Source organism: Gigantopelta aegis, unplaced genomic scaffold, assembly GCF_016097555.1.
Source record: "Gigantopelta aegis isolate Gae_Host unplaced genomic scaffold, Gae_host_genome ctg2640_pilon_pilon, whole genome shotgun sequence".
In the NCBI taxonomy this organism is placed as follows: Eukaryota; Metazoa; Mollusca; class Gastropoda; order Neomphalida; family Peltospiridae; genus Gigantopelta; species Gigantopelta aegis.
The window spans coordinates 22,493-49,110 of record NW_024532980.1 but is presented as its reverse complement, the minus strand read 5'-3'; the positions used below and the strand labels follow the sequence as shown (position 1 = coordinate 49,110).

The following is a 26,618-nucleotide window of genomic DNA, read 5'->3' as shown; positions in this document are numbered from 1 at the left end:
TTCAGACCACAAAACAAAAGTAATAAATATAATAGTTCAATGATCAATGTATTTTTTGGGTATTTTAGTCATCTTCAGATCACTCTCATTTAACTTTCATTCGTAGTCATCTTCCAGATATTCTCCAACTGATAGCAGAACCAAGTATTGTTATATATAAAATTTAATAATCTAATAATTAGTTGATTTTGTAGATGGTGAAGTCAGTATTGAAAGTTTAAGAGCATTAGAATTTCTTCTCCTATCATCTGTCGACAAACAATCATTATTACCTCTCAGTTTAGTAGCCCAGATCCCCAGTGAAAAGATCTAACAATGGTTTATCAGAGGTAACTTGTTATCTCTTTTGTCTCCATATTCTCTCTAGACTTCTAGAACATTTCCTCTTACTCAATTAGAAAGTTGGCTTAGGTCATCTCTACTTTTAAATCTTATGGGGCTCAAGCCATGAAGGGTGGAGCTAGAGATCGGAGATGTTTATGTTACCGTAGTGACAGTCTAGGACGTATTGTTACTAATATCCAAACGGCACCATCAGGGTACATGACACACCCACTTGTTGTACTAATCATATTGTATTCTCTTAGTTGTCACACCGTATTGTTACATGGGCATTACAAAAACAGACCTTAGCGAAAGTATGGAGCATTTACTCATATGAGACTGAAGTTATTGTTGTTGTTATAATTACAGGGTAATGAAAGGTCTAAGGGACTCTGTTGTTTTTACATTCAAAATTGTAAAGGATCATATATCTATCTCTTAGGCTCGATGAAGTAATAATGACATCATAATGACATCATGTTATTCCTTATTAGGAGTGTTTGATTATTGAGAAGTGTTCACGATGTGTGTTAGTCCTGGGAGCTGTAGAACGTACAGTTGTCATTAATCATTGTAACACTTTGTGTATTGTAACAGCTTGTAGGAGACTCATATCAAGTATTTCCTTATCTGGTCCATTTTCATATAACATTTGTCCATTATTATAATCTATCTATCATCCATTTTATAACCATTTCCTCTAGCTATCTGTCCATTCCATTTTTGTTTATCTATTCTTCTTGTCTATCTGTCCATTTTCATAGCTCTACCTCGTATTCAACTTTTCACTTATTAACCCCAACACGTCCATTGTTATTCGCTAACAACCACAACTTGACCTTTGCACCTTACAATACTCCACTACCCACAACTTGAGGATCACTTGGAAAGATCTGGTCTCCTTGCGCATACCAACTTTTGGGACCAACCTTTTTGTCTCACGACAGGTGATAGAGAAGGAAGTGGTCTCAGATAGGTATGGTCTCTAATGGATCCAGAGGATTTTTATAAATGGATATACCCTTTTCAAATGGATGGATTGACAAGGTAGATGCACATACATGTAATCATGTTTATCCTTTTCTCTCCCTCCTTTCCAACACACCTTTCCTCAAGGTTAATCCATTTGTATTACCAGAAGAACATATAGAATTGCTTTAGAAGAGAGAGACAAGTCAGTTAATTTACATTAGAGTAGTAATTTTAGTGTTTATCTTTTGTTTTAGACGTATATCCAGTTGGTATGAAGAAGTAAAAAAGGCGCAATTATCAACTGAAAAACAAATGGAAATTACAAACAGCTGGTGCAGGATAAGTTCAAGGTATGTCTTGTAGGAATGATATTTTATGTACTATTTATTATTAGGAATGGATGAAATAACTGGACATAAAAGAGAAAATTTATGATTTAGGACAGGGATATCCAAGCTTCACACTTCGAACAGATAAATCATCATCATGACAACACTTATGTCATCTGAGATACTGACAAATATCACACAAAATGTTTCTTTAAAGTACAAAGATAAAAAGATAGAGAATGAAAAAAGAGAACTAAAGATTAATCAATTCATCCTGTCACTTCATCATCAGAATCTTCTGTACAACTCATTACCTCATCTGTGTGTGTGTGTGTGGAGAGAGAGCGGGATGAGAGAGAGAGAGAGATAGAGACATAGAGAGAGAGAGAGAGATAGAGAGAGAAGACAGAAACAGATAGAGAGAGAGATGAGAGAGAGAGAGGACAGAGAAGAGAGACAGAAAACAGATAGAGAGAGAGAATGAAGAGTTAAACAGGTAATAAGAGACTTACCAAATGCAAATTCAGATTTAATTTTTTCTAGCTAAACCATAATGTCTGCAAATCCCCCACATGGGTTTATCTGTGGGTAAACCCCGTCCATCCTACACCCTTATCACTATCATCTATGAAGTAATGTAGCTCGCCTTCTTTATTGACACTACATCCTATTGTTTGTCCTACTCTTAAACTTTCTAAATTAAAAGTCAACTCTTCTTTCTGGTGTCCTGAACTATGTACAGTACTTGCTGATAGAATCCAATAATTTGAACTACGATATAAATCTAGTGCACCTGATGGTACTTCAATATCATCCGGACACTCTGTTGTTAGACCAAAAACCTCTAAGAAAAGGAAAAAGAGGGGTTAATTAGGGATCATGTGATCGTCACATGACCCTCGTACAAAATGTGGTAATGGGCATTTTGTAGTTGTAATTAGAAGAGGGTAAATGATTGGAGTTTTTGCTATAAAAGTGCTGAGTGGTTTCATATTCTACTACTCCTTAATTACAATATAGTTAATTAAGTTGATTGTACTTACAATTGACCCTGCCCCATCCTCCTCCTTATATCAGGAGTCTGACTTTATACATGGCCCCTAAACTGATTGGGTCGTTCGGTGAAAGACAACTGCTTTATTGTAACTATCCACGCGATGTGCTACCGTCCCATTCTCTAATAGACGGATATTAGAACCATGCTTTGAGTGGAAAAGCACCTAATCTGCTAGTCATACCGTCCAGGTCACAGCTTGGCTGCTTGGGACCCAACCAATTTTTACTTCAATTTTACTTTCGTATCGGCCTTTTATTAGAGCACCATTTCGAGGGAGGGGTCTGACGCGGTTGCGTATTTTGCTTATAAATTTAGAAAAGTTAATATTATAATTATATTAGTAGTAAAGTGTAAAGCAATTGGGCGAGACAAAAACCTGATTGGCGTTAATGGTGGTAGCCTAGTAGTATATACATTGAATAACAAGAACAAATAAATCATAGGACCTAATATATATAATAGTATATATATATTAATATCTATATTGTTAAAGTTATACCAAAATAGTACAAGTAACTGGAAGTTTTGTTGAATTAGTACAAAACAAGGGAGAGGTCAATTTATGGTAACTTGCTCCTAAATATATAACTCATTGAAATAAAACAATATGTAAAGGTTTTACATATTATATATATCAGTTTGTGAGTTGAAATAATGTATAGGAGAAAGTGAAATATGACCAAAGTCAGGGGACAAACCACTTGATTTTTTTTTTTTTTATGAATAGGTTCTGGTTGAGTAAAAATACAATGGAGTGTAGTAGTTATGGTTACCATGGTAATTATACAACTTGTAGTCTCCCTTCAAACATAAAGGCTTGGCATATTTGCAGGCCTGGTTCTACTGACAATAACAAACCTTATCTCAAATCCCACTAAGGCTGGTTTGAAGTGAGGGACAACACTCCAGCAAGGATTACCTTCCCTCTATTTCAGATAAAAAGGTTACCATCCTATGGTGTCAGTCCTAGCTAGGGAATTGATTGGAAAATAATAATCAAGACTCTAATGTTTTCATATTGATCAAACATTGTTTCCCTACTTCATATTTTCCTCATATTTACTATTATTATAATTTATATACCTATGGATTTTCTGGAACCTCCATTTGATGCAATCACACTGTATAGTTGGACTACAGATATCTTAAATATTATAATATGATCCAAGAGAGCAATTAATTTGTATTAGTGTACAGGAACATGTATTACTCATTGGTAAATAGATGTAAAAAGTGTCTATTGAACATATATAGTGTTTAATGTATCTTATTATAATATTACTATAATTATACATGAAAGCCATCTATTATGGTTTCCATAGTTGACAGCATTAAGAGGTTAAATTCATATCTCTCTGAAGTTATACAGATGAATTATTAGAATATTTAGTTGTAATCAAAATAGTAGATGATAATCAATGCTCAGTAATTTGTACTAATTAATTAAATTAATTTTGGAAGTCCAAATAAACACACCCAAACCTAACCCAAATCATTGATAGTTGATATTCTCTATACTGTGAGTTTACATTGACCACATGGAAGAAACAACTGTTACAATTAGAGCCTTAAAGAACATGATAAACATTAATTAGTTCTAAAAGAGTGGTTTAAATGTTTTAATTTTATATTTCTTAATTGTATGAAACACACACATTTATAATATGAACGTGTGTCGTGGGTGGGGGCATTTACACAGATAAGATAATTATGATGTCATTGTTATTGTTCACTTCAAAAAAATCAAAATGGAATCTGTAGTCACTATTTCAAGCAGTACCTTTTTCTGGTGATGATCTGTTGCTTGGTAAAACTGTCTCACTGCCAGGAGGGCCTACCCTCGTCTGTTTGTGTTGGTTGAGGAGGGTCACTAACAGCATTTCCTATTACATATTTTCTTGTGTCATCTTCTTTTCATCAGAACCAACTTCGTCTCTTCTACATCAGGACTGTAATTGTTCAATATTAGTGACAAGATCATTCGTTCCAACGAGGGAAGAAGAGTCTGACAACGTTCAAAATCTGCTTTAAACTTATGAGCAAACTAGAACAAGAGAACCAATGATTATGATGTGGAATTATTAAAGGGGTCTCACTTTCAGCATTTCTAAATCTAATAGCCAATGTTCTTTTTTAGCTTCTTCATCAGCAAAATCAGCAAGTACAGTCCAAACCCAAGCTCTATCACTTCCGCACTTGGCAATAGTTTCATTTCTTTAGTCACTGAAAAAAAAGTAAAATGTTACAAATATCAGTCATCTTATGTGTATTTCATTTCTCTATTTAATGACTCTTCCCTTACAAAGATGATTGGCACATATGTTTGGCGTCTTATCTTCCTCATTATCAAACCGAAAATTTTCTTGTGTTTTGCTCTTCATTAATTTGACTCGCCCACTCCACGTTCCTTCCACTCTGGGGGGTCAGCTGTACTATCAAACCGAAACAACTTGGCTCGTCTAAAAAGCAAAATAATAACAATATAAACAAGATCACATGACACACATACAAGTTTAACAGTTTCATTTTCGTTATCTTCAGTGTGTTTCATTTCTACTAATGGTAGAGGTACCAAACGGTTGAAAATGAAATATCAGGACTTTCAAATTCTTCTGATTCCTATAAAAATAAATATCATGTAAAACTTGATGGATTTATGGCGCCCATTTGTCATACCTTTTCAGCTTCTGTAGACCTCATTTGTAGTTCAAAATTGTATGGGGTGGACAATAATGACTCTGCAGCATATACACGTGGGACTTAAAAAAATGCGGAAGTATTCAAGATCTATTCACACGAACCACGTGTATCACGTCAACATAATGGGACACGATTGAAACCATTCGAAAATGTTGAAGATATCACTGTAATTATCTATACATTGCTTGCAATAACATTTTTGGTTATTATTTCAGCTGCCAACAGCTACCTTTGGACCTGATGGAGTCAGTCTCCAAGAGCTAAGGGAAGGGCTCAATTAAATATAGATCGATCTTCATTTCTTGTCAATGTCAGATGAAACAATATGAAGAGGACAAAGGTTTTAGTAAAGAGGATATGTGGCAGTATATTAATACTGGAATGCATTGATCCACCTGAAGATAGTGATATGGTAAATAGTGTATATTGTCATATGACTAAGCTCTCCAAGTTGTTAATTCAATAGGAAGTTCTAATTCCTAAAGACCAACTATCTTATAATATAGTGTAAATGTAAAAGAATACTGTCTATAATGTTATTAAATACAGGAACAAGAGAAAATGAGGGTGGTTATGAATTCATAACCACTCTCATTTCTCTTGTACAGTTATGATCACGATGATAGACATATAATAAATCTGTAATATTTTAAAATACTGGCTATTAAAACTTAATTTCTCTTAGACACCATTCCTACACATGGAGAGAAAACCATGATTGATTAACCAAGCACGGGTGGGATGTCTTCAAGAAAAATTCTTCGTACAGGTGTTGGTCTGTGATACCAGAGGGAGCTACTGTGAGAGGTATGCGTTTATTATAATAGCTATATGTCATAATGATGTCATAGTACATTATAATGGATATTTGGAATATTCTGATGAACCTTATGACTTCCTCTGACTACGAAAATAAAACCGTTAACTATTACGGACTTGGTCAAGGAGATAGTCATTGAAGGGTAGGTGTGGGTCTATGGACATCCTCATTATTGTTTGGTTATATTAGATTGGAAGGATGGGTGTGGCTTGCAATGAGGAAGAGGAGTGAATTAACCCACGTCTTTTAATTAAACCTGAATTATGCCTTTGGAAAAAAATGGTTGTCCCCCTCGTATCCCACCAGATGCCACCAGTCAGTGTTACCATAGCAACCACATAGGTTCATTATGTAGATAGTTCTTTTTGAAGTAGAGGTTTAATCATGTGTCAATTAATTAAAGCAGCTGAAGAGTATAACACTCTATCTGATGGCCAAAAGGATAAATCTAATATTCAAGATCTTATTGACATTGCTAATGCTGAGAGAGAGGTGAGTGAGATTGAACTCTAACAATAATGTTGTCATGTGATATGTCACATGACATAGGCAGGGAATAGAATTTTTTTGAACAGGAAGATTTATGGGAAAGCTGCACACTCTTTAACAAAGTATGATTTTATATTACATTATATTAATACATACAATAGCTATTAATTTACTTTGAAGGGACACGACTCCAAAGATGAAGGAGAAGAGAAATTGTGGTCAAGTTGTTTATTGAAATTGTATCTTATCTTGCTCTCTGTGACCTGCGTCAGAGAAAACCAAAGTTAGCTATAACTCATTCCAAACGAGCTCTTGAACTTGATGAATATAATGTGAAAGCAACCTTTAGACTGGAAAGGTAAGAAAGCAAAGCAAACTATAGGGCCTATAGGCCATTTTTTAGAAAAAATTGTAAATTTATTCTATTATATATGTTTTTAAACTTATCTAATATCATGTGTACAATATTTACAGTGTCTTGGTTCTTTTGTCAGGCATATTCTCAGATCAATGAATGGGAAAAGTCTAAACTATATTTCTTAAAAGCAGCTAAACTTTCTCCAAATAATACTGAAATACGACAAGAAATTGCACAGCTGGACAGGTTAGTTAACAATAGCAAACTAAAAGATTTTTTAATTTATAAGTTTTTTTGTTAATGTCAATTATAGTTGTTATCCTCCGCTTTTTTTTTTTTTTAGTCAGTATTTGTAAACTTTTATAACCACTTCAAAATTTCTTTTTTTTTTTTTTTTTTTTTTTTTTTTTAGTTTTTAACTGTGGAATTTCAGGTAATTGAACGCCATTTTCGTGGTTGTAACCATGGTGACCCAATATACCAGTCATTAGTAAAGACTTCCAGCATGAAAGTATTGACAATATCTGGGACTCTGCATGAAACCAAACCATATCAACGATTTTACAGAATGTCCTTTGATTTCTGTATGGGGGGAAGTCAGTTCCAGTAGGAAATTCACTAGGGCTCCAGTTACCTGGAAAGAAAGTGTTAATACCAGTTTAACATGCTCTACAAACGTGGTTAAGTGGGATCGTGTGTTTATAGTTACATTGGTCACATATTGTTATTATAGTATAATTTACAATAATACTTTAAAACAATTAAAGTTGCGTACAGTGGAGTAATGTAGCAGGTTTCATTATTATAGTTATCATAATTTTCATTATATGGATAGTCAAATCTTACCAGTACTGAGATGTACAGTTGTATCATCGATATGTCCAGTACTTTTGATGTGAGAAACTAAATTTGTATAAGTTTGTTTGAAATTTTTGTCCTTTCATTCCACCTTCATAGAGTTTACTGTAGCATTCCTAGAGAGAAAGAGAGAGATCACTTCTATTTATAACTTGTTGTCGTACTTGTGCGTGGCCATCTTGAGTCAGTGTAACTAACAATATATGACCAATTAACATGTTACATTGACACCATTATTAAATAGTTCCAACAATTTATCACAGATGGCACTACAGTTACTTGATAATATGTACCACTAGGGATTTTTTTAACTGATTCAAGGTCATTCATGAAGTGTTGCGGGCATTATCAGGAGCAGTATAACCTTCAGTACAGGTCAACTAATTATGATTCTGTTAATGAGTGTTACAAATGCTCCTGGTATAGGGGAAAAAGGACCCTGTATTAACGGTATCCATGGCCTTTTAGGGTTGTTCATAAAACTCGCTTGTAATTTGGGGTGTATGTTCTTGTCAGCTGGTCAATCAGAGCCTGTAACCAGTCGTCTGTTAAAAAGACATTTTGGTATCATATCTATAAGGGGGACCGTTACAGTTATAGTCGAATGAAACGACCAAGCCTGATTCACGGATTTACGACACGTGAGATGATGTTTTTGCTAAAGGTAACAGAAGACGGATGAGGAGCTCTACGACCTTTGTCAAATGATCATAAATTTAGCATGCATATGTTGTCTTTTACAGTTTACTGATCCATTAACAAACAGCCAATCCAATGGTGTATTTAGAATTTGGACAAGTAGGTATTAGAAATCATTTGGTAAGAAAAAACGAACATTCCACTTTGTTATATAGGAATGGGCGTTTAAGCCAGCTGAAAATATTTGGAAGGGCTCTTGTATGATTCTCTAGAGTACATCCACACATTTACCCTGCCCAATCCCTAAGATCATGTTGTGTGCCTTGCTCCCTTTTGAAACCGTGGTTGAAGGGAGGATAAGGGAGTGTAATAGGTGTGCATATGGGTTTTAAGTGGGAAAACCCACATGGTTATCATACTAAGAAATGCTTGTTTTAGCTTTTGGGGAAGAGGTTCAATTTACTTCCCTTGTTCTATTAGATCAATGTTTTCTGTTTGCATTTTCATCAACGAACGTGCATCAACGGAATGGTCCGGCGAGAAAACGTCGTCACAGTGCCTTGGCTGCCGCAGTCAGTTGGTTGGAATTGCGTTGTTGTAAGTGTCTTCCCTGATATCGTAGCAAGGGGAATAACAACAATACGCGCAACTGAGTAGACATAATATTCAGCAGGTGACCGCCACCAGATCGCTCCATTTTGCTTTTTTAGCACAGTTTGTATAATTCACTGCTCCATCGAGTATCGAGTCCTCTTGACCGTCTCCCGCTATTGGCGCTATATTAATGGCGTGACATTCCAATAACGAGTCCCCTCCTCTCTTTTATATAGGAAATCATACAGCATGTACCATTGGCACCTTAACAGCCCGTGCTAGTCTCGTGTCTCACAATAAATGGAAGTGTGATATAACATTGCTATCGAGTAAACATTGTAATAATGTTAATACGATTATTGTGAGCATTGCTTTGGTCCTCGAAATTCAACAATTTCAGTTATTGAAAGAGTATTTATTCCTCGTATGTTTCCAGAGTTCTACCGGTACATAAACATCAATTAGATTAGAAACTATGTAAAGTTTTGATAGAGTCTCAAAAAAAACCAACATCTATTATTCTGAAGCCTTCATGACCACGGTTTTTAGCAGCGAAGCTAATGTATGTCAGTATACTTGTGTTTGATTGTAATTATAATATATTTATTTGGCTCTCTCGTCTCTCTCTCTCTCTCATAGCATTTCAGACAAACTTTGAAATGGAGACACTACTTATTTCCTTGGGAACAAGTGATGAGGAGCTCCAATGTATAAGAAAAAATTACTGAAAGAAACTTTAGGGGGGGGGTTGAGACACAACGAGGAGACAAGGTAATCCATTCTCATAAATCTTTATAAAATACTTTGATGATTGTTTTAAAATCAGAGATCTGCTGCATCCCGTCTCAGAATTACTAAACCATACATGCCTCTTTTTGAAGGCTTAACTTTAACTTTTGATCATTGAAAATTCACGTTAACATTTTAATCATTGTTCACTATTAAAAAAAATATCATTTTATATTCGGAACTAACTTCAATCCTTTTTTATCCTCTTCTTTGATCCAACCCTCATTTCCTCTTGATTGAGATTTGTTCAAAAACAGTGGTGTTCTTCGCAACACGGACCCTAACAACTATGGGCATTCTAATGTATCCCCCATACAGCTACAGCAAATACGCGTCACATTTTATAGTAGATATTGTCCATACAGTTTGTTCATATACTACTATGATGATGGGCTCAAAGGCGAGACCCCACCCCCCACATTAAACTGTAACATAAACGTAGGGCCCTGAGTTTGAAATATTTCAAATTCCACAGACCTTATATTCTGTCCCCACTCTTTTCCTTTGATGACAGCATAAATTGCCAATGATAAATCACCAGGCACATACAATATTGTACTGACAAGTAGCCATAGTTTCCTGCCCTAAACAAAAGATATGGAATATGTGGTATGTCTCTCCTATCTCTAGTCTCGATTGCTGCCGCCTCTTATAAAAGGGGGCACCAACTCTAAATTTTTCTTCATACCATGACGTATTACTACCTAGTAATTGATCAACTGTCTCAGCACCACCATGCATACACCTTAATACAGGCACTTGGAGGCCACAAACGCATAATCAATGTCCTCTTGAGCTAACACTGAACCATATACAGCTTGTGTATCGTCTAACATACAACAGATAGATTTGTTTTTTAAAATTTTTTTTTTTCCTGGAGTAGATATCTAAGTAATCTTACCATTGTAAGCCTATAATCAACAAATTGATGAAGATAAAAACCATTATTAAATCTAGTGTCTTCTAAGTATACTAACTGTATCATTTTCTTGGGGAGTAATGAGACATAATTGTGATATGGCAAGTAGAAACACTATGTAAACTGTGATACTAGTTATTTTTTTCATTGTAATGTGTGGGAAATGGGTATGACATATGCTTTTAGAGTAAGAGATATAATAACATTTGAAGATGTTTGCCTAGTTATTATATTAAATCCCAGATTATCTACGTTGGGTCAGGAACACAAAGTGTGAAACATTATCATCATGTTACTTCTCCAGTTACCATAGCTTACTATGTTACCATGGTGATAGCAGGTACAGTAGTCTACTGTGTTTCAATCATTCCCCAAAGTAAAATCTCTCATTGTCCTAAGACTCAAGACTAATTCATCATCATATCTCACTGAACCTAGGATAATTGTAGATAATTGGTCTCTTGTTCATGAGAACTAGAGAAACGCCCACTATCTATGAGTCTGTGATCAAATAGATCAGGGTTCAACGTAAGAGTTAAAATCTAAACACGTGTCCTAAATCGATATTACCGGACATTTTTTTTATCCCATTGGCATTTTCTATACAAATTTTAGAATATGTTTCCGTTATCGCTCGTATTACACGATTTGACCACACCTGCAACAATGGCTAGTGATTACTATACATGCAGCCAATTTGAGACGAACTAAAGTCTCCAAGCAATTTAGAGTACAGTACAAGATCGAGTGATAAGCACTGTTTTATGTGATGATAAAGTACACGCACTAGACCATTTTTGTTATCGTGAGTAAACTGTTGAGATTACAAAATTCTATTTAGAATCATTAAAAAGTTGGGATAGTTTCTATAATCTCCCTTTATTTTAGATGCAGGGGGGTCCACTTTTCATTAGGGGACATAGAAGTAAAGTTTCTTTACTAAATTCTACACCACATATGCTATTCTATTGTAGGAGTTCACACGGACGTCTCTGGCTTGTGTGTGTCCATGCACAAACAGACTACACCTCTTGATACAGGGGAGAGTCATCTATACAGCATATTGATCCGAAAAATCCACGACGAATAATCATATACTGTTACAAAGGTGTTAAACAAAGAATTCATCATTGTTTTTAAGTCGAGGTCGATAAAAAGTTTTAGTTAAGATATCAATTGGAGTACCACATTAGACGTCGAGTCGATATTACCTCTGAGGGAGTATATAAAGTATTATGGAAATGCTCTGGCTGATCCAATATTAGTAAAGAGAGATTGCTGTTAAAGTACCTATCATTCATCAAGAAACACATTTAAAGAAATTAACCACTAGATATTGTTAACATAATTTTAACACTATATTTTTTAGAATTATATTCTATCATACTGGAATCAGCATGTATTTAAATGAAGTCCATCACTTGCTGCTCAGTTTGGTATGTTATGGTCTAAGGCTATTTGTTGATTAACTAGGGGGATGAGGATGATATACCAGTTCTTCTATGGGTCATCATATAAAAGGAACCCACTATTATATAATGCCAAGGTTATGTGTTCTGTAATATTGAGTCAGAGGGTGCAATACCTCCATAATTTATAGAATATTTCCTCCCTAACATGTAACTTGTGAGTGAAGTCATAAATATCAAACATTCCTAATGTTTACTGACTAATTGACCATACCTACTACCTTTACATCGTATTATACATTCAATCAGTTTTGTAACAAAACGGTATGTCCATGCAGTGTGATGCAATAAATCTAAGGAACAGTATGTTTTATTTCAAACATCAACACTTTCAACTTCTTGCCAGGTAAAAGTTTAATACAACAATTTTGTGTTATTAATATTGTAAATAGTTGGCGCCACTAGTGTAACAAACCCATTAAGATATGTAATTGGTCAAAGGAACTATACAATAATTCACACCCAATTAGATTTAAATAATAACAAATATACATGTGATTAAAAGAAGGAAATGTGCGATAGCAGTTAATATAAAAAAAACAGTATTGTTTAAAATAACAGGGCTAGGGCAATGACATCATGTGTTAGTAGTAGGTAAGTTGAGAAAATTTAATAAAATACCTTGAAGATATAAACAAGTGATAATTGTGTATATACTGGCATAATACCAGGTATGGTATCATTTAGTGGATAATTATGACAACAAACAAAACAACATCAAATACACAATACAAAACTACTTATCTCGATTCTTGAAGTGTTGTGGTATTCTTTAACAAGAGACCATCGGCAACTGCATCAGAGAAACGATACCTTCTGGTCTTCTGCGTGTCTTTTCTCCTTTTCTACGTTGGTGTCGAAACTGTTCTATGTTTTCGAAGAATTAAAAATGGTTGAATAGTTTGAAGGATTTTTTTGTGGAGGATGAAGGTGGGGAGAGAGTGTAGTGGATTATTCTGAGACATCGTATGATATCGTAAGATTGGACTGGAACCCGGAGAAGAAAGAGGGAAGAAGCTTGTTGTAACTTTATAATTTTTTTTTTACGAGGTGGTGGTATAGGACGTGAATAATCCCAGGTTCATATACACGACGCTGTAATCATAATTGTCCTGAAAAGAAAAGCCTTAGTTATTACAAAGAAGATCGTGTATCTGTCAGTTCTTCATCTTCTTCAAGTAGTTCTATTGTTTTAAAATTAGGGAGACTAGCATTGTTGTTCGATTCATGAAAATTGTAATATGTATGATCTTCAACTCTTCGAAATTGCTGTTTTGGTGGAAGTGAAAGACATAGTGACTACATGTTTGCCTCCGAGAGTAGAGGAGTTGATATAGACTCTTTCACAGATTAGTGGCTGCCATGACAACATACACATCGCTCTCTTTGTTCTCATCTTTGATCAAGGCTTTTGCTTATCCATTTCAGCAGTCACTACTAGTTTAGGTTCCCACTACAACTAAAAGTACCACTGTCACATCTGCTGCTATATCATGCTTGACTGTATCCCTGACCATCAATGGTATTGTGTTTTTTTAAAACTGATAATGGGGTCATCTGGAAATGATCCTGGTTAATCTTTTTTTTGGTCATTTCTGCTGCTATCACTCACAATAGCAGCAAGAGTCCTTAAGTGTAGGTGGAGAGCTGTGTAGTGCAAGCAGCTTTTGGCCTACCAGTTACTTGGGATAATTCAAGACTTCTTCCTTCAGAGAAGCTTGATGATTTTTATAGGTTTTGAATCAAGCTGTAAGAAAGTCCTCTGCAATTTCCATGGAGTTGATACGACTACAGAGTGAGCCAGAATATGGTTGATTAAAGGAGTGGTTTTCTAGTATTGTTAGTGACAGGTAATTTCTTTAATGTTTTGACTAGCACACTGGATCTATTTGAAGAAAGAAAGAATATAAAATCTTACAGAAATACATTACAATTATAATAGTAGACAATTTAATAAGCTTTAAGTTTCATACTACAGTCAGAGATAAACAATACTGTATACAACAGCTAATGAATGATATATTACTAAGATTGGAATAAGGTGTTATACCATTGTACTGACCACTTTTTTTGCAGTCCACTTCTTTCAATGACTTGTCAGGAAGTCTGTAATCTCTTGATAGAATGGATCACTGGTAGTAACATTACCTTGTGAAAATGGTCTAGGAGGGAGTTTCTGCTTTCTCTGTTGGTGACTTGTACCGGGAACTGATCTATTAAGCCTCAGAGCTAATAGCTTGTACGGAAATCTCAGATACCAGATTCCATCATAACAACACTAGTTTGTTTAGTAAATGATAATTCACAGTGGAAGTAGTGATTCCAAATTGCTCTATTTTCTTTGGCTTCTGATACTAAACATTGAGAATGTAGGTTGTAGTGCAGTGTACACAATCAATAACTAAGCCTCATTCCAATGTTAGGTTGTAACTGTTAATATACTCATCAAAGTTTGGATGAGATTTTAATTAATATCATCATGAGAATGTTTAATAAGCTCTAACAACATCATAGCAAAGACACCCTATAACTTCAGTTCTTGTAACAAGTAGGTACCTGTACATGTACACATGTACCTATGTTAATGTACTGTATATGTATGTGCATCTATGTTAATGTACTGTACATGTACAGTAGACATAGACAAAGGTCAAGGTGTAATATTAAAAAGCTTTCTCAATGAAATATAAAGCTATTACATAATATACACATTTTATGAAGTATAATTGTTTGATATAGTATCATAAATGATGTAAGGATTTGGTTTATCCTTTCTGCGTTAAGTGATATACATTTTACATCAGTATTTAAAGAAGACACACCCCCTGTAATACCCAATGAGATATGTGTTCCTCTGTAGTGAGGTCGGCTTCAAAGACAAGACCAACGCCCATAGCATTACGACGATCAGATGTTGTATAGACAGGAGTACAAAATGTGTTCTAGAAAGATAAATACCTCAATTAATAGACACAAACTACATTACATGTATTACAATGGAACCACTATTATAAGGGCAATCCACTTTAAATTATTAAGAGCCACTAAAAGAGGATGTCCCTTTAATCAATGTAATTATAAGAAAGGTTCCAATGTGTATAAGTCAATCCATACCACTAGTTTAAGACGATGTGCTTCAATAGGAATAATACGCATATAGGTAACTCTTCAATGAGAATTTTTGGAGGCGATTTTATAAGACATTTTTTGTCAAGATCCCAACATGCTCCTTCTAAATATAATCCAGTAATATAGCAACCAGATGGAGCTCTTTCAGTAACTTGATCTGGACTGGTATACTAGATAGATAGATGGATAAAGAGAGAGAGAGAGAGAGAGAAGAGAGAGAGAGAGAGAGAGAGAGAGAGAGAGAGCTAAGTATTAAGTATTATATTAGTTTTAGATGACATACCTCAGTGACTGCTGTATATAATGTAGACTTGTCTAATGGCCAACCATTCTTTCTACAAGTTGCCTGAACTAATGCAGTGAGATATGACTCTGGGATATGTAGTCCTGATAACCACATGACATATGGTTCACCTTCATTGACCTAGTGTGTAGTAATAAGAAATCTCATGGATTAAAAACAATATATATAAACATATTAGTACTTGGACTAATTACATGATAAAAGGTTGTGGTGTTAAATGGAAGTCCTAAGATAGATGATGTGTCAGATAACATTGAATTAAGTCAAATGAGTCTTCAATAGATATACTAATAACTAGTAATGTATACATACTAATATATAATACTAACATATAGATATATATACATACTAATATATATATACTATACATACTAATATATATATACTATACATACTAATATATATACTATACATATAATATATATTACTAATACTAATTATATCTATATATATACTATATATATACTATAATACTAATATATATATACTAACATACTAATATATATATACTATACATACTAATATATATATACTATACATACTAATATATATATACTATACATACTAAATATATATACTATACTAATATATATATACTATACATACTAATATATATATACTATACATACTAATATATATATACCTATACATAATCTAATATATATATACTATACATACTATATATATATACTATATACTATAATAACTATACTACTAATATATATATACTATACTATAATATATATATACTATACAACTATATATATATATAATATACATACTATATATATACTATATACTAAATATATATATATATATACTAATATATATATACTATACATAATATATATATACTATATATACTAATATATATCTGGACTTTATATTTACTAATAAAATATTCTATTTTTGTTTTAATCATACCCAAATTTGTACTGTTCATTTCTCCTCAAAAAATGAGATATCCAATTACCAAGCGTCTTCAATGTAGCTGGCGCCAAAGCCCGCCAAATGGAGGGTAATTGACCGTTATATAAAGACCGTGCTAATTCATCTAATTCGTTACTCATACCCACTTCACCAGCAAGAGCCTATAGTTAGAGTACATAATTAAATTAATTATAATGTTGTTGTATATACCTTTTGTAAATTACTTAGTGAACTTGACATTCTTCTAATGAGTTTATTAAATCTCTCTAACTCTTGTAATAACACGACTATAGTTGGTGTGATGGCCTCGCCAAATTTCTTACGGATAACATCAAGCTTAAACAACTCTGGCAATTTAGCCTAAACAAGTAGTAATAGTAATGATTAGATAATAGGATGTCATAATGTCATTATTGTACTACATAGTAAGTATAGTGTATTATACCTGTATATCAGAGGCTATACCACTAATAAACTCCTCTCTACTGATACCCGTTCCAGTGTCAGTTGTTTGAGGTTGTAGTTCTACTAATTGTGTCCATAAATCTTTAGTTGTTCGAGTGAAATAGTTAATTTCAGCATTAGCATGAAGACCAAACACTTCTGGTGTGTTAGCTAATGGAAAAACTTCAATAGCTTCCAAATATTGGTCCCTAAAGAAAATATATACATATGTTGTCACTGGTAGTACATGTATCATTTGTATATATTGTGATGGTAGTACATGTATCATTTGTACATGTACATGTATTGTGATGGTAGTACATGGTATCATTTGTACATGTACATGTATTGTCATTGGTAGTACATGTATCATTAGTATATGTACATGTATTGTGACTGTAGTACATGTATCATTTGTTACATGTACATGTATTGTGACTGTAGTACATGTATCATTAGTATATGTACATCTGTGACTTGTACTACATGTATACAATTTATGAAGTGTTAAGGTGGTGTTAGGTGAGGAAAGTCACCTGTCATGACACTGTGATGTCTGCCCACTTTAATTATAGTTAATGAGTACTCTTACTTACTCATTCCAACAATGGCGCCCAAGTGCTCCACCCACTTCAACAACTAACTAAAACCTTTGACCTGCCCACATAATCACAAACTAATCAACTTAGGAGTACACCCACTCAATTATAGGTCTGTTAGTAATTATATCAAGTTACCTATGGTATCTTATTACTAATAAAGCCCTAACTATGATAGTAAGTAGAAGCCAACATTAATACAATACACATCTCCAAAATGAGCCAGTAAAGGAACTATTTTAATAAAATAACCTGACTCAATATTATAGCCCTAGTCATAATACCATATGGTCATATATTTAACTATTGTACTGTTTATACTATTATATCATAATATTTCACATGTGCTCAATTATAAACATGTACATGTATGGTATATATGAATTCATATACAGCTGTATGTATATATGTACATGTATATTTACATGTACATGTACATATATATACACATACATATGTACATGTATATGTACACATGTATATGTATATGTACATGTCTATGCATGTACAACATTGTCTTACCTTGTACCATCAGGGGGTATGATGTAATCTACTGTATCATCATGATAGAAGTGAAATGGTTGGAAGGTATCAAATATAAAGTCTCCCATGTATTCATCCATATATGTTTTAAGTACACGACGATCAAAGTCATCTATAGCTCGACCACCATACATCACCTATATAATAATGGAACATATGGGTGTATTAATGGATATATGGGTATATAAATGGACATATGGGTGTATAAATGGACATATGGGTATATTAATGGATATATGGGTATATAATGGATATATGGGTGTATAAATGGACATATGGGTGTATAAATGGACATATGGGTATATTAATGGATATATGGGGATATTAATGGATATATGGGTGTATAAATGGACATATGGGTATATTAATGGATATATGGGGATATTAATGGATATATGGGTGTATTAATGGACATATGGGTGTCTAAATGGACATATGGGTATATTAATGGACATCTTATTAATGAATGAAAGGATCACCTCTCCAATAAGGTACTTTAAAGAGCCCCATGGTATTTTGGTATCCCTGATTCACTGGCTTTAATGAGGTAAGTTTTTAAGACATCCATACATACATTGAAGTCTGACTCATTAAAATCATAAGAAACATTCCAACCAATCTACAGAGAAAGGACATGTAATATCACCATAGCAACAGTAACTATAGAAACACAATACTCACTTTTCCATATTTTCTTCTCTCTTGTACAAACAGCATGGAAAAAAGCCAGTGTATAAACGAGAGGTTTAAAGGCAAAGTGAGGACACTCCTTGAGAGCATGAGACGGTATTTTAAAGTAAGTATTACGTAAGTTCAGTTTAAGACCATTTGGAGGCTCGGTCACAACCTTAAGAAGAAATACCATTGAAATGTACAACAACAATATATACTATAATGTATATATTATATGCTACTATAGTATAGCATTAGTACAGTATATTATATAATACTATAATGATATATTATATTAGTTGCTATGGTATTATAGTATAGCATTAGTACTGTATATTATATAATACTATAATGTAATATATTATGTTGTCTTATGTATTGCTCTACTTTAGAGATTTTTGTAGTATTCCTATGGGGAATTCAGGTGTGGGGGCAGTGGTTAACCAAAGTCTAAAATCTGGGTGTGGTTTAGTGAGTCGTTCCAATGCTTTCTCCAAATCAATGAGCCATCGTACAAGAAGATGACAAATTTTGTAACATCAACCAGTGACACGTGAGAGGCAGTTTCCAATAGTTGTAATGCAACCTGTCATAATACAGACAATATAGTATCACTGTAGAGTAGTGACTAACTTTTCTTGGCCTTGACCCATAGCAAGAATTTTGAATCGATTTCCTCCAAACCCTTTAATTTCAGCTAATTACCAAGATCTCCAGCAGGGTCTGCCCCTGGACTGAGTATAAAAACAATAGGAGATAATGGGTTTGATTGTTCTAGAAATATTCTCTAAGTTCACTACTGGAGGTGTAACATATTGCTCTCCCATACGTATAGTGACAAAATTAGTAATGGCACGATAAACACGATCAAATTCTAAAACAACGTAAAAGAAGGAGTTGTTGGAAGTCAGAGAGACCTTGCGAATATCGACCAGGAAATGGGGATGACTCAGGTGCGTCCAAATCAAACCACTAGAGAGAGAGAGGAGAGAGAGAGAGAGAGAGAGAGAGAGAGAGGAGAGAGAGAGAGAGATGGTAATGATATATTAATCAATTGCAAACCTCTTTCCAAGTCTTTCATTCTTTTCAATATCATCAGCTAATGACCAAATATTTCTCCATTCACTGAAGTCAGTTTGATAATATCCTCCCAACCTTGATCAGGTAACCAATCAAATGGTTTACGACGAGCACTCTACAAAAACAGAAGTATTTCATAAATAGTAATACTATCAATACATATAATATGTATATATAATAGTAATACTATTCAATACATATATATGTATATATAATAGTAATACTATCAGTACATATAATATGTATATATAATAGTAATACTATCAGTACATATAATATGTATATATATAGTAATACTATCAGTACATATAATATGTATATATAATAGTAATACTATCAGTACATATAATATGTATATATAATAGTAATACTATCAGTACATATAATATGTATATATAATAGTAATACTATCAGTACATATAATATGTATATATAATAGTAATACTATCAGTACATATAATATGTTATATTATAATACTAATACTATCAGTACATATAATATGTATATATAATAGTAATACTATCAGTACATAAATATGTATATATAATAGTAATACTATCAGTACATATAATATGTATATAAATAGTAATACTATCAGTACATATAATATGTATATATAATAGTAATAGTACCAGTACATATAATATGTATATATAATAGTAAAACTATCAGTACATATAATATGTATATATAAGTAATACTATCAGTACATATAATATGTATATTATATACTAATACTATCAGTACATATAATATGTATATATAATAGTAATACTATCAGTACATATAATAGTATATACAATAGTAATACTATCAGTACATATAATATGTATATTATAATACTAATACTATCAGTACATATAAAAGTATATATAATAGTAATACTATCAGTACATATAATATGTATATATAATAGTAATACTATCAGTACATATAATATGTATATATAATAGTAATACTATCAGTACATATATATGTATATATAATAGTAATACTATCAGTACATATAATATGTATATACAATAGTAATACTATCAGTACATCAATATGTATATATAATAGTAATACTATCAGTACATATAATATGTATATATAATAGTATACTATCATACATATAATATGTATATATAATAGTAATACTATCAGTACATATAATATGTATATATAATAGTAATACTATCAGTACATATAATATGTATATATAATAGTAATACTATCAGTACATATAATATGTATATATAATAGTAATACTATCAGTACATATAATATGTATATATAATAGTAATACTATCAGTACATATAATATGTATATATATAGTAATACTATCAGTACATATAATATGTATATATAATAGTAATACTATCAGTACATATAATATGTATATTATAATACTAATACTATCAGTACATATAATATGTATATATAATAGTAATACTATCAGTACATATAATAGTATATACAATAGTAATACTATCAGTACATATAATATGTATATTATAATACTAATACTATCAGTACATATAATAAGTATATATAATAGTAATACTATCAGTACATATAATATGTATATATAATAGTAATACTATCAGTACATATAATATGTATATATAAATAGTAATACTATCAGTACATATAATATCAGTATATATAATATGTTATATAGTAAATACTATCAGTACATATAATATGTATATATAATAGTAATACTATCAGTACATATAATATGTATATATAATAGTATACTATCAGTACATATAATATGTATATATAATAGTAATACTATCAATACATATAATATGTATATATAATAGTAATACTATCAGTACATATATATGTATATATAATAGTAATACTATCAGTACATATAATATGTATATATAATAGTAATAGTATCAGTACATATAATAAGTATATACAATAGTAATACTATCAGTACATATAATATGTATATTATAATACTAATACTATCAGTACATATAATAAGTATATATAATAGTAATACTATCAGTACATATAATATGTATATATAATAGTAATACTATCAGTACATATAATATGTATATTATAATACTAATACTATCAGTACATATAATAAGTATATATAATAGTAATACTATCAGTACATATAATATGTATATATAATAGTAATACTATCAGTACATATAATATGTATATATAATAGTAATACTATCAGTACATATAATATGTATTATAATAGTAATACTATCAGTACATATAATGTATATATAATAGTAATACTATCAGTACATATAATATGTATATATAATAGTAATACTATCAGTACATATAATATGTATATATAATAGTAATACTATCAGTACATATAATATGTATATATAATAGTAATACTATCAGTACATATAATAAGTATATACAATAGTAATACTATCAGTACATATAATATGTATATTATAATACTAATACTATCAGTACATATAATAAGTATATATAATAGTAATACTATCAGTACATATAATATGTATATATAATAGTAATACTATCAGTACATATAATATGTATATATAATAGTAATACTATCAGTACATATAATATGTATATTATAATACTAATACTATCAGTACATATAATAAGTATATATAATAGTAATACTATCAGTACATATAATATGTATATATAATAGTAATACTATCAGTACATATAATATGTATATATAATAGTAATACTATCAGTACTATAATATGTATATATAATAGTAATACTATCAGTACATATAATATGTATATATAATAGTAATACTATCAGTACATATAATATGTATATATAATAGTAATACTATCAGTACATATAATATGTATATATAATAGTAATACTATCAGTACATATAATATTATATATAATAGTAATACTATCAGTACATATAATATGTATATATAATAGTAATACTATCAGTACATATAATATGTATATATAATAGTAATACTATCAGTACATATAATATGTATATATAATAGTAATACTATCAGTACATATAATATATGTATATATAATAGTAATACTATCAGTATAATATTCCCATATATACTGAAGTGTTCAAATTAATGTTACTTTTTCTAATGATATATTTCCTTGATAAAGAAGTCCAATTCTTCTCTGTTCAATGTAGACTCCACTTCTTGTATTTTAATAGTCATTTGAAATGAGAAGAGTAATTTGTGGACTTCAAAGAGACCTAAAGGGACAATGGATCAATAAATGAACAGATAGAAGATACATTGACTAACAGACCTGTGCAAGCATAGTTATAAACATTTAATGTTAAAGTATCAATAATATTTCTTAGTCTTTTAGGTAGATGTGTGTCAGGGAGTGAGTGAGATAGAGAGTGATTGAATACACTGAGATATGCACTAAGAGAATACTGGTACATTGTATTAATGGCTGCCATCTCTGAAAGGACAAAAAACAGTACAGCTCCTCTACGAGCTGCAGGACGATATCCATCACGTAATTGTTCTATCTCTTTGGCTGTTCTTTCAGCAAGTTTGAGCTTCTCAGAGACCTAACACACAATGATAATGAGAGAAATTCAAGACAAACCATTTAAATAATTACTTCCGATGCTTTAGATTTTGTTTCTTCAAGTGTTTGTACTAACTCAGCATTATCTAACATGTTACCAGTAGAGGTAGCTAGTTCTCTTAATAATGTATCCTCGAGATCTTTTAGTAAACGTTTGTTGTCTGAAGTCTCTTGAATAAGACGCTCACGATCTTCTTCAAGTTCTTTCTTTTCATGTCCTACAATCACACTTAACAATTGATCCTCAAGACCTAGGATTGAGAGAGAGGAACGGATATAGAGAGAATGAGAGGTTACATCTTAAACATAATTGTTACCTACCTTTCAATGTTACCGTGTAGTTAATGATCATAGTTCTTCCAAACACTGCTGGAGTATACTTGGGATTTGCTAACTTAGTATTGAGATAGAGTTTAAAACTAGGATCAAAATCAACTTCTTTATCTCCTAATATAATAGTCTGACGAGCTCCACTACCTACAAAATACATACAGTTAATATATATAGTAATATATATATATATATATATATATATATATATATATATATATATATATATATATATATACTATATATATATAGTATATATATATATAGTAATAGTTTCCATATTATGTGCCTGTGTTGTACCTTTGACATTCTTGTCTAGTACACTGTCAATGACTGGATCAATGTACTCATCAACATCTTTAAATAAAAATGGATAACCATATTTGATGGCTAGTTCAAGTTGTTTGAGGAAATCAGGATCATTAAATGTTGCGACCTGTGGAGAATGGATGGATTGAGAGATAGAAGGATGGATTGATGACTGTTATACTTTGAGGTTATTTTTCTCTTCTTTCTTTCTAATCCATGTCAATGCTTGTTGTTGAGGATCAATACAAAGTGGATAGCGATTTGCTTGTGTAGTTAATATACCATTTGTATAGATAACTCATCAGGAGGTAATGACTCTGAAGTCCACCTATATAATGTCAATATTGTTATTATTATTACTAATATATTATAATAGTATTTACTTGCTGATCTCTACATCATTTGTTAGCAGTGTTTCTAATTTGTATGGTTTACTTAAGGGGATGTCCCTGGTAATTACATCCTTCTCCCAGTCTTCTGATAACATTTGATGTCGGAACTCCCAAGAGAATGCACCCACATAACTCAGAAAAGCAGCAGATAAGAGACAGTCTCCTAGCAACTGAGTTCTCTTCCTTTTTAGACCCTCCAGATCTTCTTGCCAACGTACTTTCTCAGATCCCAAACCAGATATCAGTTTGCTTGCAGCTGTAAGTCGTCGCTGCATAAGCTCAGCTTCTTCTTCAAGTGCTCTCCTCTCTGACATAGCTTCCTCATATTGTTTACTGAGTGCTTTTAACTCCTCTCAATACTTGCTAACTCTTTTTGTATCTTCTCCAGTTCTCTTTTACTCATTTGAAAGTTTCTTTCCAACATGGCGACTTTTTCTCTCTTGGGCTTGATCTCCCGAGCTACAAAACAATAGCCCATGACAGCTTTAGCAAATTTGAACAATCCTCCTCCAGCTTTACTGATCTCTCTCATACGAGCATAATCTGTATCCATCTTGTCCATTTTGGCTTTGACACGACTCACCTACATAAAATCAGTTAATTTATCTATCCATTCATCAATCATTCATCCATTTATCCATTCATCCATCTATTAATCTATTTGTCCATCCATTCATCTCTTTACCTGTCCAGCACTGATACCATCTACATCCATATTTTGCAGTGATGATAAGAAATTAGTCTCAGCCATAAGACCTTTAGCAGATTTCCAATCAGCATCTTTAATACCTCTAAATATAGCTACACATTCACATACTGTCTGTACTGGAGGAGGAGGCTTAGCAAATGACCTGGAGAAAGAAATGGTCAATTAAATATGTATCTAGTCCTCTATATTTCTAGTACCTGATTTCTGTAACATCTGCTTTCTCCAAGTCACTTAAAGCAATCCTAGCTTCTTCTAAAGCTGGTAAGGCCTCTGCTAATGCTTCTTCAGCTTCTTTCTTCTCTTTAGCTATTACCTTGTTCTGTTCTTCAATATCTTTACTCTTTGTTTGAGCTAACTCCTGTTTCTCTTTGGCCTATGATATAGATGGAACAATACATTAGGTCATCATATATTATATGTGTACTAGGACAGATAATACAAACATTGATAACATGTATGGATGTCACATGTAGTATGAATGACTAGATGGCTAGTATGGATTATAATCTATATATTATTCAGATTATTAATAAAATTTAATAGTTATATTGAATTTAAGTAACTTAATAAATCAAATATATATTATGTTTAACATATTTAAAAGAAAAAAAAGAAAAATAGTTTGTTATGCTGAGCTAAATGACCTGATCCAACTCACCCTGCAGAGCCTCCTATTTAGTATTCAGGATTCCTAGCTAGTGGCTAACCTACTGCTTTGACTACTAGGGAGTGCTCACTAATTACATTTAATGCATGATAACCTCAGATGAGGTCATCCTGGCTGGAGAGTTGCCCTTCACGTCAGCCATACTTGGATTTGAGATAAAGGTGTATCATTGTCAAGTAGTCTAGGAATGCAACCACCACACCTCTTCATGTTTAAAGGGAGAGAACCAGCTATATCCTAGTCCACCCATAGGAATACAAGTAAACACAGAGTATGCTGGAAGGGCTTATGACAGAGCAAATGCCAGTCCACAACACAACAATGCCCAATCTAACTTGGTTACCTGGTCTTTATATTTACTGCATAGTTTGTTTGCAAAGCAATTGTTGATTGAGATTTTGTGACAAGTCATAATCTCATTAAATATGCATTAAGGTGTCATGAAACTTTTTTAAATCTGATAATAACTGTTTGCCAAAACTATGGAAATGCAGACAGTAACTTTCTCATAAAACTTTCTTCACAGAGTTTAATGCATATTGTGTTATATATATATATATATATATATATATATATATATATATATATATATATATATATAGTTAGTTAATAGATGACTGGATTAAACTA

General features: G+C 32.0%; 1 pseudogene; it reads right to left on the bottom strand.

Moving 5' to 3' along the window:
• Positions 1-4,585: 4,585 nt before the first annotated feature.
• Positions 4,586-26,618, bottom strand: part of LOC121391557 — a 38,460-nt pseudogene continuing 16,427 nt past the window's right edge.